Below are 13463 nucleotides of genomic sequence, written 5' to 3' on the forward strand. Positions count from 1 at the left end.
TTCCCTTCTAAAGAAACAATATTGAGGAAAGATTAAAGGCACAGACTATTGAGTCAGATTGCATAGTTTCAATGGTAATTTTGCCCTTTTTAACTGTGGGATCTTGGGCAAGTTACAGTCTCTGTCCTTTAGTTACTTCTGTAAAAGAGGGAAAATAATAGAACCTACCTTATAAGATTATTTGTATGAGCAAATGATGTAATACAAATAAAGAACCTAGAATAGAACTGGAAAAAAGCTTTTGATGCTGATATTACAAATTTAAAGTGAATGTTTTCTTTCCTCAACTGGTTAAGAAATTGCTCCAGGACAAGGACGAAGCCTTAATTTTATTTTCACTTCCAATATTAGCATGCAGTAGGTATTCAGTGAACACCTGTTAGAAAATAACACAAAATGCATTATATCTTAGAAGAACATTATAGTATTAACGAGAATTCAGATTCTAGATGATAAGGATTCTATGTGAATCCTTCAGAATAAAATAATTATACCAAAGCAATACTGTCGATAAATTACATATACCCATTTTTTCAAAAGTCTATAGATATGTTTAGGCAGATATAATTTTCACAAGACCATGCTGCCAGCTTTTAAATAGAAAAATTCAAGATCAGCATTTCCTAAATGATGTTTTGTGGACATATTTATGGGGTTATTGTCTATAAGATTTTTTTAAAACTATGATTTAATTTATATGTTAAGATATTTAATATAAGTATATTCTAGATTATCTGAAGACCATCTTAAACCTTAAATATAAGAACTGCCTTATAAACTCAATACCCAGTTTGTGTTTATGATTATTATATTAATATCCAACTGCCTTTTATTATACTTCTTAATTTTATCCTTCTTATATATTGAGAAAAATTCACATTTATATAAACAATTTAATAAAATTTTATAAGTACCTTTGGGAAACTTAAAGAGAAACAAAACACAATCCATAAAAGAAAAATTGATAAATTGGACCTCATCAAAATTAAAAACTTTTGTCCTACAGAAGACTCTGTTAAGAGATTTATAAGATGAACCACAGTCTGGGAGAAAATATTTGCAAACCACACAGAGGACTAGTATCTAGACTATAAAAAAGACAAAGAATAAGTATCTGGATTATATAAACAAATTGCAAAACTCAACTGTAAAGAATAATCCAGCTAGAATATAGACAAAGACTAATGGACATGTCACCAAGGGATAAAATAAAATGTGCCATCTATATATCACCAAAGAGGATAGACTGATGGCATGTGAAAAAATGTTCAACGTGATTTGCCATTAGAGATATGAAAATTAAAACTACAGTGAGATCTTACTACATATCTATCAGATGGCTAAAATTAAAAATAGTGACAATGCCAAATGCTGGCAAGCATGCAGAGAAACTGGATCACTCATACATCACTATGGGAATGTGAAATAGTACAGCTACCATGGAACAGGTTGGCCATTTTCTTATAAGCTAAACACGCACCTACTATTTGACCCAGCAGTTGCACCCATGGACATTTATCCCAGAGAAATGAATACTTATGTTCATGCAAAAACCTGTAGATAGATGTTCCTAGTAGCTTTACCTGTAACAGCTAAAAACCGAAAACAACCCAGATGTGCTCCAGCGGGTGAAAGGTTAAACAAATTGTGGCACATACGTACTATGGAATATTACCCATCAATAAAAAGCAATGAAGTATTGATATGTACAACAATTTGGATAAGTCTCCAGAGAATTATGAGTGAAAAAAAAAAAATCCTAAAAGATTTCATGCTATAAAATTCCACTCACAACATTGTGGAAATGGCAAAAGTATAGAGACCACATTAGTGGTTGTTAAGGATTATGGACGGTGGAGGAACTGGAGGGCATTTAAAAGGGTACAGTAGGGGGACACCTGGGTCACTCAGTTGGTTAAGCATCAGGCTCTTGATTTTGGCTCAGGTCATGTTCCCAAGGTTGCGATTAAGATTCTTTCTCTCCCTCTGCCCCTCCCCGTTCCCTCTCTCAAAAAAAAAAAAAAAACAATGGTACAATAGGTACTCTGGTAGTGATGGAATTGTTTTGTATCTTGATTGCCATGGCAGTTACATGAACTGATACATGTGACAAAATTGCATACAACTAAATACACGCACACAAATGAACACATGCAAGTAGTACAGGTAAACCTGGGGAAATTGAAAAAGATGAATTGGTTGTATCAATCTCAATTTCCTCATCATGGTATCTGTATTATAGTTTTACAAAATATCACCATGTGAGGAGAAACCATATAAAGGGTCCATGGGATCCCTCAGTATTATCTTTTTACAGCTGCATGTGAATCTTCAATCATCACAAAATTAGAATTTATTTAAAATTTATTTAAAGATTCACTTATTTATTTTAGAGAGAGAGAGAGCATGTGCGCAAGTGTGGGGACGGGCAGAGGGAGAGGAGAGAGAGAATAACAGACGCCCCTGCTGAGCACGGAGCTGGAGGCCTTGGGGCTTGGAGCTGGAGGCATTCAGGCTCCATCTCACGACCCTGAGATCGTGACCTGAGCCAAAACCAAGAATTGGATGCTCAAACGACTGAGCCACCCAAGGGCCCTGTTTAAATTAAAAAAAAAAAAAAAACTTCCTCTATAGAATAAACGTAGCTTTCAAATATTGCCCCCTCTCCTTTTTCTGAGCAACTTCCTCTGTGAAACTTTAATATATAACTTAACAAATATGCATCAGGCATCCACAGAATTATATAATGACATTGTATTAGGCACTTAGAAGGGAAAGTAAGATTTAACTTTAGCTACAAGACAACACTTACTGAGAAGGTAATAGCAATTAATTGCACAACTACTACAATGTATATTAGTATTTTGTTGTGTTCATTCTGTAACGCCCAAATACTATAAAGTAAACTTATTTTAAATGCTTTAGACAGAGCCCCATTATATGAGCTCTGGATTTAGGATGGCTGGGTTTGAATTAAGTCTTTGCAACCTACAAGCTGTTATAACTTAGGGTAGTTAATTAACTCTTTTATGCCTCATTTTCCTAATCTGAAAACTTGGAATAATAAAGTACCCATCTCAGTTCTTGTGAGAATTAATTAATGGAAAGAGCTGGAACAGGGTAAGCACTGAAGTGTTCTTGTTGTCGTATTTTAATGAATGTAAAAGAACAGAATGATCCCATGTTTTCAGCAATTATTAAAAAGTATGAAATCATATTTAGATAGACAAGTTTAAACATGCATATATTTAGACATTATTTTGTTGACTTTTGCTGTTTTTAAAGAGCCTTGGACTGTCAGTTTTTAATAAATATGGAATACTCTATTATGGAAATATATGTTGATCAAACTGCTCTTAACTTCTGGACTTATAGTTTGCGTAGCTAGTTTCAGACATATTTACTTATTTCCAATGATGAAAAATGAACTGAAACATTATGAAACAGATACTCAAAAGTTTAACCAATGAAGTATTCTTTACATTAGATCTTGAAAATGGCAATGCTACCAGTAAAAGATTAGTATTCATAAAAACAGAGTAATTATTTACTTCTTAACACATTTGAAACTGAAAAATCTGGATTTCTTTTTTTATTTTACTATAAATACAAATATATTCTGAACAGGTCCCATTAAAGTCTGATGTCCTTAAAGTTCCTAGCAGATGTTTTCTGCTTCCTTCTTATTTATTTTTTCCTTTTCTTTATATTAGCCCCCTTGCTTTTCCACTTCTCAGCTTATAGAATTGTTTTTCCAGAGAAGTAATATAGGTGAATAAAAATATATTATAGAGCCTGACAACACTTCATAACATTTTTTATTTCCAAAATTCTTTGAAAATCATCATTACTTCTATTATTTGATAGGTCAGTAAAATGTGACTGTATTTTATTAAAAGAATCATGTTACCTGCACTGGCCACATTATTTTTTAATTTCTACTTTCCAATGGCAAATACTGTGTAGAAGTTGCTATTTTATTTAAGCCATACCAAGTAGATATGGTAGAGGCCTATTAGGCTCCTAGTCAACTCAACCACTGTATAAAATTACTCCCAAGGGTATATTTTTTAATGCTGTTTCCAGGCTGGTTTTGAATAGCTGAAGTGTTCACACTTCCCATGGGAAGATATTTCATAGCATGATTTTGGTATTGGAACATTTTTCCTGAAACTATATTTATTTAAAACTTCTGTTCTTGTATTACAATACTGTTTCTCTTCAGTTCTCAAACATATTCTCCTTTGATTTTTATGAATTCCTCATTCAATTATCTCATGACCAACTCATGAGGATTTTATCACTAATATTTCCCACAAAATAATTTGTATTGCCTTAGTTATTCAAAGAAATGGAAAAAAAGCCTAAGCATATATTATTCAGAACCACAGATAATTGACCAAATATATGATTTTTAAATATCTACTTAAATGATATCTCTTAAGCTGACTCATTTTGCAGACTCTAAGAAAAGAAAAAGTACATTATAAATGTAGCTTAAACATCATGTTTCTACTTGATCCATACAACAAGCCAGCCCTGGACATTAGCTCAATCTTAAACTATCTGAAAGCAATTGTTCTATATTTTTTTTCTAAGATTAACCAACAAATGAATACAAACTTTCAGTCTTTAAGATTTTGATGACTATAACTGGTACAAATATGCAAGACCAACACATTTGTGAATAGATAAAACTCTAGGTGTTAACATTGTGCTATGTAAAAATTTGATGCAAGCACACTGGATTTGGTAGAAATAATGGTCACCAAAGAAAATTCTAGTAGCATAAATCATAAATGATAATATGTTATATAGGAAAAAACAATCAATGGATCCAATGTTAGCTAAAAACTTAATAAGAAAAAATCATATTAATGAAAATAATGTCAGTAAATTTAAAATGAAAATGGCAAAACTGTGAACTGTGGAGAAAAAATTGATCAACAGATTAAACTGATACAATGGCATCTAGTCCCCCAAATATATATTTTTTATTTTCCCCCAGATATTTTCACACAGAAAAATAATCAGTTTTGTAATAATTTTGATTAAAATATTTAATATGCATGAGGGCACCTGCGTGGCTCAGATGGTTAAGCATCTGCCTTCGGCTCAGGTCATGATCCCAGGGTTCTGGGATCGAGCCCCACATCAGGCTCCCTGCTCAGCGGGGAGCCTGCTTCTCCCTCTCCCTTTTCCTGCCACTCCCCCTGCTTGTGTTCTGTCTCTCTATCAAATGAATAAATAAAATCTCCAAAAAAATCTTTAAAAGAATAATAAAATAAAATATTTAATATGCGTGAACAAAAGGCAAAATGATTTTAGGATCAAAATCTAAAGTTCAATACTCATTGATGAAAAATAGATCAAAATATTCTGTATCTATATTTAAGACATGTAATTAAGACTTTCTGATTTTTAAAACCAAAAATAAATTATTTTAAAGGGACTCGCAATAGGGCCAATTATTCACTATTACTTCATTTAACAAAAGCATTTGCTAAGGAAATCTTTTTTAAAGACTTATTTATTTATTAGGGAAAGAGAGAGAGAGCACAAGTATGGGGGGGGATGGGCAGAGGGAGAGGGAGAGAGAGTCCCAAGTGGACTCCACCCTGAGCCTGAGATTGCCAGCCTAGCCGAAACCAGTAGTTTGCTGCTTAACCAGCTGCACCATCCAGGTGCCCCTGCTGAGGAACTCTTTTTTTCTTACATTTTCTTTTTTTTTTTTTTAAAGATTTTATTTATTTATTTGACAGCGAGAGACACAGCGAGAGAAGGAACACAAGCAGGGGGAGTGGGAGAGGGAGAAGCAGGCCTCCCACAGAGCAAGGAGCCCGATGTGGGGCTCGATCCCAGGACCCCAGGATCACGACCCGAGCCGAAGGCAGATGCTTAACAACTGAGCCACCCAGGCGCCCCTTTCTTACATTTTCTTTAAGATTTTATTTATTTATTTGTCAGAGAGCAAGAGTGAGAGAGAGAGAGGCAGGTAGAGGGAGGTGCAGGCTCCCTGCTGAGCCAGGAGCCCAATGTGGGACTCAATCCCAGGACCCTGGGATCATGACCTGAGCTGAAAAGGCAGACGCTTAACTGACTGAGCCACCCTGCTGAGAAACTCTAATTGTCAACTTGTGCTTGTCAACTTAGCTCCAGTAGGAAGTATAATTTGTTTGGGACCTTAAGGAATGTATAAGCTTTAAACAAGAAGAGATTGGAGAAGAGAGAATGAAGTAAACAAAGCAATAAGGAAATCATGGGGTGGAAATATCAGGACAAGAGGAAATAATTCAGTTTGATTCATGTGTAAGCCACATGAAGTGTATCAATAAAGGATTGAGACCATAGTGTAAATATTCCTGAATGTGAATTTCCACTTCTGCACCTAAAAACTTAACTATACTCAAAAGGAAAACAAAAACAAAAACAGGGGCACCGGGTGGCTCAGTCAGTTAAATGTCCGACTCTTGATTTTGGCTCAGGTCATGATCTCAGGGTCATGAGATCGAGCCCCAAGTGGGGCTCTCTGCTCAGTGGGGAGTCTGCTTGAGATTCTCTCTCTCTCTCTCTAATAAATTAAAAAAACAAAATCTTAAAAAAAAAACCCTCTCTTTATGTATAAACAAATACTTCACCTAGTTTTTGTTTTATGAGACTGACTCGCTGCCCACTGCGCCAAGAGGGCCGCTCACCTAGTTTTTGTTTTAAACCACATCTGACCATTTCCAGAATCTTGTTCTATTAGTTATTTCCTATTTGTCTTATATTTTAGACCTTTCTTTGTCCACCAGGTTGTTTCTTCACAAATTATACTTATGCTTTAATCTCTTCCATTTCAAGGGGATCTTCTCACAGGGAAAGTTCATGACAACTGCCACCCCTTCCTTGCTTCTCATCCCTCATTGTCACAAAGCAGTCAGGCTAAAGCTATTCTGGCAGAGGTCACCATCCAGGATACTAATTGCCAAATCCAATCGATTGTTCTTTGTTCTCTTCTCAGTTAATCACTCTGTAGAACTTGACACTAAATTATTCCATTCCTAAAAGTCATTCATTTCTTGTCATACGTGGTACTATTCTCCGGATTCTTACACAGCTTGCCTTTCCTTTTATGCAGCCAGTCTTCTTCAGTCTCATTTGCTGCCCCCTCCAGCTTCCCCACCTCGACTTACTTTGAAGTGAATTGCAGTTACAAAAACAAGATGTGTTTTATGACCCTATTTATGATCTGTTATATATACATAGACAAACATACAGAGCATGCACAGATAGGTTGTGTTTATGTGTAAGATAAGTCTCTCTCTCTCTCTCACATATTCATATATATATTCTGGGTGAATTTCACATTAATCATTTCTATTGTTCTTAAGTATTTTTTGTAATTATAATGTATACATTTTTTAAAAGGGGACTCAATGAAAAAATTCACCAGTTATATTTATATGCCCTTCAATTATACTTGTGTGTTGATTCTCAAACTGCTCTCTCAAGCCCAGACATTTTCCCTGAATTCCAGACCTCGATGCCCCACAGTCAAACTCATCTCTCACCTTCTTCCCTTTTTGTGCCTCATCAGTCCCCAAATCAAACTTTCTCCAGGTAAGTGCTTTGTGGCAGCTGTATCTTTACATGTTTGTAATTCCCAAAATGAAAAGCTCCAAGCATTATTCACGTTTCTACTCCTAGTGCCTATCATGGCAACTTGTACATAGAATATAGTTACTGAATAGGCTGAGTGAATAAACTAAAAAGATTGGGGTGCCTGGGTGGCTTAGTTGGTTAAGCGGCTGCCTTCGGCTCAGGTCATGATCCCAGGGTCCTGGGATCAAGCCCCACATCGGGCTCCCTGCTCAGCGGGGAGCCTGCTTCTCCCTCTCCCTCTGCCTGCCTCTCTGCCTACTTGTGCTCTTTATCTCTCTGTCAAATAAATAAATAAAATCTTAAAAAAAAAAAAAATAAATAAATAAAACTATTATTCTTTATTCCATATAGCTTAGGAAATTATTGAAGTTTTCTTTTTTTTTTAGTGAAGTGACATGTTCAGATTTGTAATTTAAGATTAATCTGGAAGGACGTAAAGAAAATAAAATTGGAGAGTATAAAAAAGGGGGCATGTGTAAAGAGTCACAGAAACTCTAGGTACCAATGATACAACCTTTCTAATGAAGTGGTACCTCCCAGGAATAATAAAAATGTATCCCCCACTTTCCTTACTCACTGTAACTTTTAAAGATGTACATCATTTGGTCTGCGTCCAGTGATTCTAAAATAAATCTTTGCTGCCATCTTGTGGCAAAATATTTATATCATAACAATGCATAAGTTTTGGGAGACTTGAGTCCATAATTAACCATAGTTAAGCTGTTTTTTAGAAAGAAATAGATTCCAACTTAAAGGTTTCCTTCTGCTGCTTTCATGCAAACTAACTTTTCAGTCTACATGGACTTTGTATGTTTTTAAATATTGTTTTGTTTATTGTAATATAAATATCTCCAAATTAATTTCTATATTTACATTTTTGTTCACTTTTCTCCAAATTCTACAAGCTAAAGAAAAAATTTGGTTGTAGTTGACCATCTTTTGAATTTGATTTGATTGTCTTTTCTTTTCCTATTAAGCACATACAAATTCATTCCTTCAGTTTATTCAACAAATACTTATTGAGTGCCTATCTTATGTCAGTCATTGTTTTAAGCATTCAGGATATAATAGTGAATAAAGAGACAAAAATCCCTGCCTTCAAGGATCTTACACGTTACTTGGATATATAAAGTGGATTCGTATGTCTTAATGTTCTTTAAAAACAATCTTTTAATCCACTTTGACAAACTGCATAAGTTTATATTTTGGAAGGAAAGAAGATATACAAGAAACTATCACAAAAATGGGCTTTCTCTTTAGAAAAAAATGTAGAATATTCCAAAATCAGGACCATGCATATAAAATTTTGTAGAAACTGAAAGTCCTAGTGATTATTTCTTTATTTATAGGATGACAGAAAAGTGGGCTACAAATAAATGAGTCAGCAACATTTTAAATTTTGCTTATTCAAATCTGAACAAGTCATTTGGCACCCATATGCACCAACTAAAGAGCCGAAGTTTAATGAAAGTTGAAAATGTTTGGAAAAGCCAGCATTGTAGACAGTAAAGGAAATGTAATGTTATGGAAATGCCAGCAATTATTGTACAAGGAAATCAATTCTTCCTAATTGACAATAGCTTCAAACTTACAGTCTGTGAAGTTGTCTTTTCTTTTTTCTGTTAATAGAATTTAGGCAATAAAATTCTGAGATATGATGAATTTCATTTTTTGTAGTTTTAATTTTAAAAAAGATATTCAGTAAGAAGGCACATATTTCAGTTTTGTTCAGCCTAGGTCCTCTCCGAAAGCAGAGCTGCAGACAAAAGCTTGTAGTTTATTTTAGAAAATAGTTTATTTTAGGAAATTATTCCAAAGAAGAGGAGTGGGAAACTGGGAAGACAAGAGAGGGAAGAAAAATTGACTCCTAGGGTAAATTATTGAGCAGCATTATTACTGCAATAAGTAGCTGGCAGTCAATTCCTCTAAGAAGCCTTGTAGAACACACTTCAGAATTCTTTGTTGTTGTTTTCTCTTCCTCGTTTTTTGTTATTATTAACATATGATGTATTATTTGGTTCAGGGGTACAGGTCTGTGATTCATCAGTCTTTTTTTTTTTTTTTTTACTTAGTTACCTTTTCTAATTTAATTTTATTATGTTATGTTAATCACCATACATTACATCATTAGTTTTTGATGTGGTGTTCCATGATTTATTGTTTGCATATAACACCCAGTGCTCCATTCAATACCTGCCCTCTTTAATACCCATCACCAGGCTAATCCATCCCCCCACCCCCTCCCCTCTAGAACCCTCAGTTTGTTTCTCAGAGTCCATAGTCTCTCATGGTTCATCTCCCCCTCTGACTCCCCCCCTTCATTGTTCCCTTCCTAATATCTTCTCTCTCTATTTTTTTTTTTTAACATATAATGTATTATTTGTTACAGAGGTACAGGTCTGTGATTCAAAAGTCTTACACAATTCACAGCACTCACCATAGCACATACCCTCCCAGTGTCCATCACCCAGCTACCTCATCCCCCCACCCCCCTCCCCTCCAGCAACCCTCAGTTTGTTTCCTGAGATTGTCTCTTATGGTTTGTCTCCCTCTCTGGTTTCGTCTTGTTTCATATTTTCCTCTCTGCCTACCCGAGACACAGAATCAGAAGCATTAATCTACCAGGCCCAGCCAAGAATTGGTCAAGGGTTGCACCATGCATGTTTACTCCCCCCCCCTTCTAAGTTTGGTAGGTATCAGAATGGCTAACAGGCATCTTACACATTGGCACCAGAGAAGCCTGGGACTGGACAGAGGAAGGTATGTGATGCAGATGAAATGAGATGTCAGGTTACATCCACAATGACTGGAGTAAAATGGTGGGCCATGAGAATGTGAGGTGGGATGCAAAATGTGTATGATTCTTACCTCCTGTTTTTTTAGGTTATTAAAACTAATAAGGACACTATCTTAGATTGGAATTAAAAGTTAAAAACATAAATAAATGAGAATTTATCAGAAGAAAATGTACTTCACAATTTACTAAATTACTTCCATTGGGACTGCTGCCTATAGCAAAAAATCAAACGGGGTAACATAAGAAAAGTTGTACTCTTCAAATAACTGTGTGCATGCACGCTAGAGTATAAACATCAATGTATGTTTTTTAACATACAAAATTATCATCTCTAGTCTCTCTTATTATTATTTCCTCACTTGCTTTATAGGCATAAATTTCAATGTAATTCTTGTTTGTAATCTTTTTTAATCTTTGTTTGGGTTTTTTTTTTTTTAGTTGCAATAGTCTAAGGACTTCAAAAGCTGAAGGGTTTTTGGCAATCCAAATTTATTAACTATTTCAACTAAAGATGTTCAGTTTATCTTGAAAAAAATGTAAACAATTTTTGGAAGAATCATTTACAAAATATGCAGTACTGTTGTAGGACATTTATATGGATTTACAGAGTAGTGAAATAAGTTCAGGACTTTTTTTTTTCTTTTTAAGAACTTTATTTTCTTAGAGAGAGCACACACGAGGGAGGGGAGGGGCAGCAGGAGAGGGAGAAAGAATCTCAAGCAGACTCCACGCAGATCGCAGACCCCCACGGAGGAAGACCCTAAGATCATCACCTGAGCAGAAATCAAGAGTCAGACGCTCAACCAACTGAGCCGCCCAGGTGCCCCAAGTTCAAGACATTTCTAAAAGTTTGATTGCTGCAGGGAAGCAACAAGAAAAACATGTACTGCTATGATGAGGTTTTCCCCTTTTATTCTGTTTTACATTGATTCAACATAGGCTTGGTCACAAAAAAAGAAATTCAATTCAGTTATATATAAAAAATATTTGTAAATTCTGAACTTAGTATGAACTAAGCAAATTCTGAACTCTTAGTATGAAATAAGGATTTTATAGCCATTCAAGTCTTCCTTCAAGTTTCAGGTCTCTAGAAGAAGCTGTTTTAAACATGTAAAAGATCAGGGAATATTGTTTTCATAAATGATTCCTATCAACTCTACTAGAAAATAAGCTTCATCTGACAAGAATGCCAGGAAACTTAAGCTGAAAGACTAGTAGTAACCAGTGAAAATATTTCTTAATATATTTATTATAAGTAAATACATTTAGATAGATTTGAAGTATACATTTATATATTAACATATATATTAACAATAAATACATTTATATAATAAATAATAAAGCTAGGATTCAGGGTGGAAGACTCTTATGCAAATGCTACATTTTCTAACAAAGTAGAAAAAAACATAAATAAAATGAGAGGAGAAGAAAGAAAAGAGTAGTAATCTCATTGACTGCCCTATAGGAAAAAACTGAAAGTCAAAATCAATTAAATCTGACAGAGTAGGAAAGCCTAAGAAAAAAGCAAGAGGTAATTAGGTATTAGTATACAGGGAACAAATTGAACAAAAACACAAATATTCCTAAATACCAAAAAAAGAGAAAATTAAAGAAAACAAAATTTGTTAATATGTCTGTTGCAATACCCTATTCAAGTTTGTCCTTGTGGGTTTATATATTATTTAATTTTAGTTGTTTATTCCACAATTTTAGTGGGATCTGAAAAGGGAGATAAATGTATATGTTCAATATTACATGACTAATCAAAATAACTAATATCACTTTTTAAGCCCTGAGATTGGACTTCCTGCTGTAGATGGATAGCCAGGTCAAGTATATAATGGAAGCCCAGAGATTTCCTGAAATGATTATTAGCTACTACATTGCAGAGCTAGAATCTGAATCCTGGTTTGAGTCCAAAGCTCCACGTTTAACTATTCTATACCATTGTTTTCATAACATGGGAAAAATCTGAAGATTCTGTGTAACAGTATGTGTGTGTTGGGGAGGGGGAATGGGACCTGGATTTAAAGGCTATATAAATTGTGCAATGTTACCACCACAGAGTTTCTCAGTTTGTGGTAGTCAGTACTGGAATGTGGGGATGGAGTAGAAGTGTGGCTAGGAATGGAGTGTAATGTATTGTCTCTGTTTTCTTAATAAGAATGATTTAGGAGTGCCCTGTTGGCTCAGTCAAGCGCCTACCTTCAGCTCAGCTCATGATCCTGGGGTCCTGGGATCAGCACTGCATTGGATGCCCTGCTCCGCGGGGAGCCTGCTTCTCCCTCTCCTCCCTGCTCCTGCTCTGTCTCTATCTCTGTCTCTCTCTCAAATAAATAAATAAATAAATAAATAAATCTTAAAAAAAAAAAGAATGATCTAATTTTGTAGTTTATTAAAATACCCAAAAGAGGAACATAAACTTCCATATACATTACGACTCCAATTCTTTGGGTTTTTTTGTTGCTGTTTTTTTGTTTTGTTTAACATTCATACCAATAAATAATGCCCAAGGCGGGGGGGAAACCCTGGAAATAAATTTATACAAGAGTTATTTTAGTGATTCAGTACTTATAGCTGGGTGGTAGAATTATTTTGTTCTTAATATATTTCTGCATTTTCAAATTATCTCCAAAAGTATTTATTAATTTGATTATAAAATGCTGTAGCTGGAAAAAATGACAAACATTAAAAGCATTTGAAAGAGTTTACTAATAATCCTGGTAATGCTGCAGTGATAGTAGGACATTCAGACCATGAATTTAACCACAACCTAAACTTTCTAAACGTCTTCATCAATCCATTTCTAATTGTGTAAGATTAATTTCCATGGTCTGTTCCTCCAATCCATGGCTGGTGAAACTGAAAATTGGTACCACCTATTGGAAACAACTGGCTATATTTATCCTTAAAATCTTAAATTTATTTTAAAAGGCTTACGCCCTTTACTCCAGTACTGCCACTTATCAAAACTTATCCAGGAGGTAAATCTAAAACAAGAAAAACAACGAACAATAAGTTG

Source organism: Phoca vitulina, unplaced genomic scaffold (assembly GCF_004348235.1).
Source record: "Phoca vitulina isolate PV1807 unplaced genomic scaffold, GSC_HSeal_1.0 scaffold34, whole genome shotgun sequence".
Taxonomy (NCBI): Eukaryota; Metazoa; Chordata; class Mammalia; order Carnivora; family Phocidae; genus Phoca; species Phoca vitulina.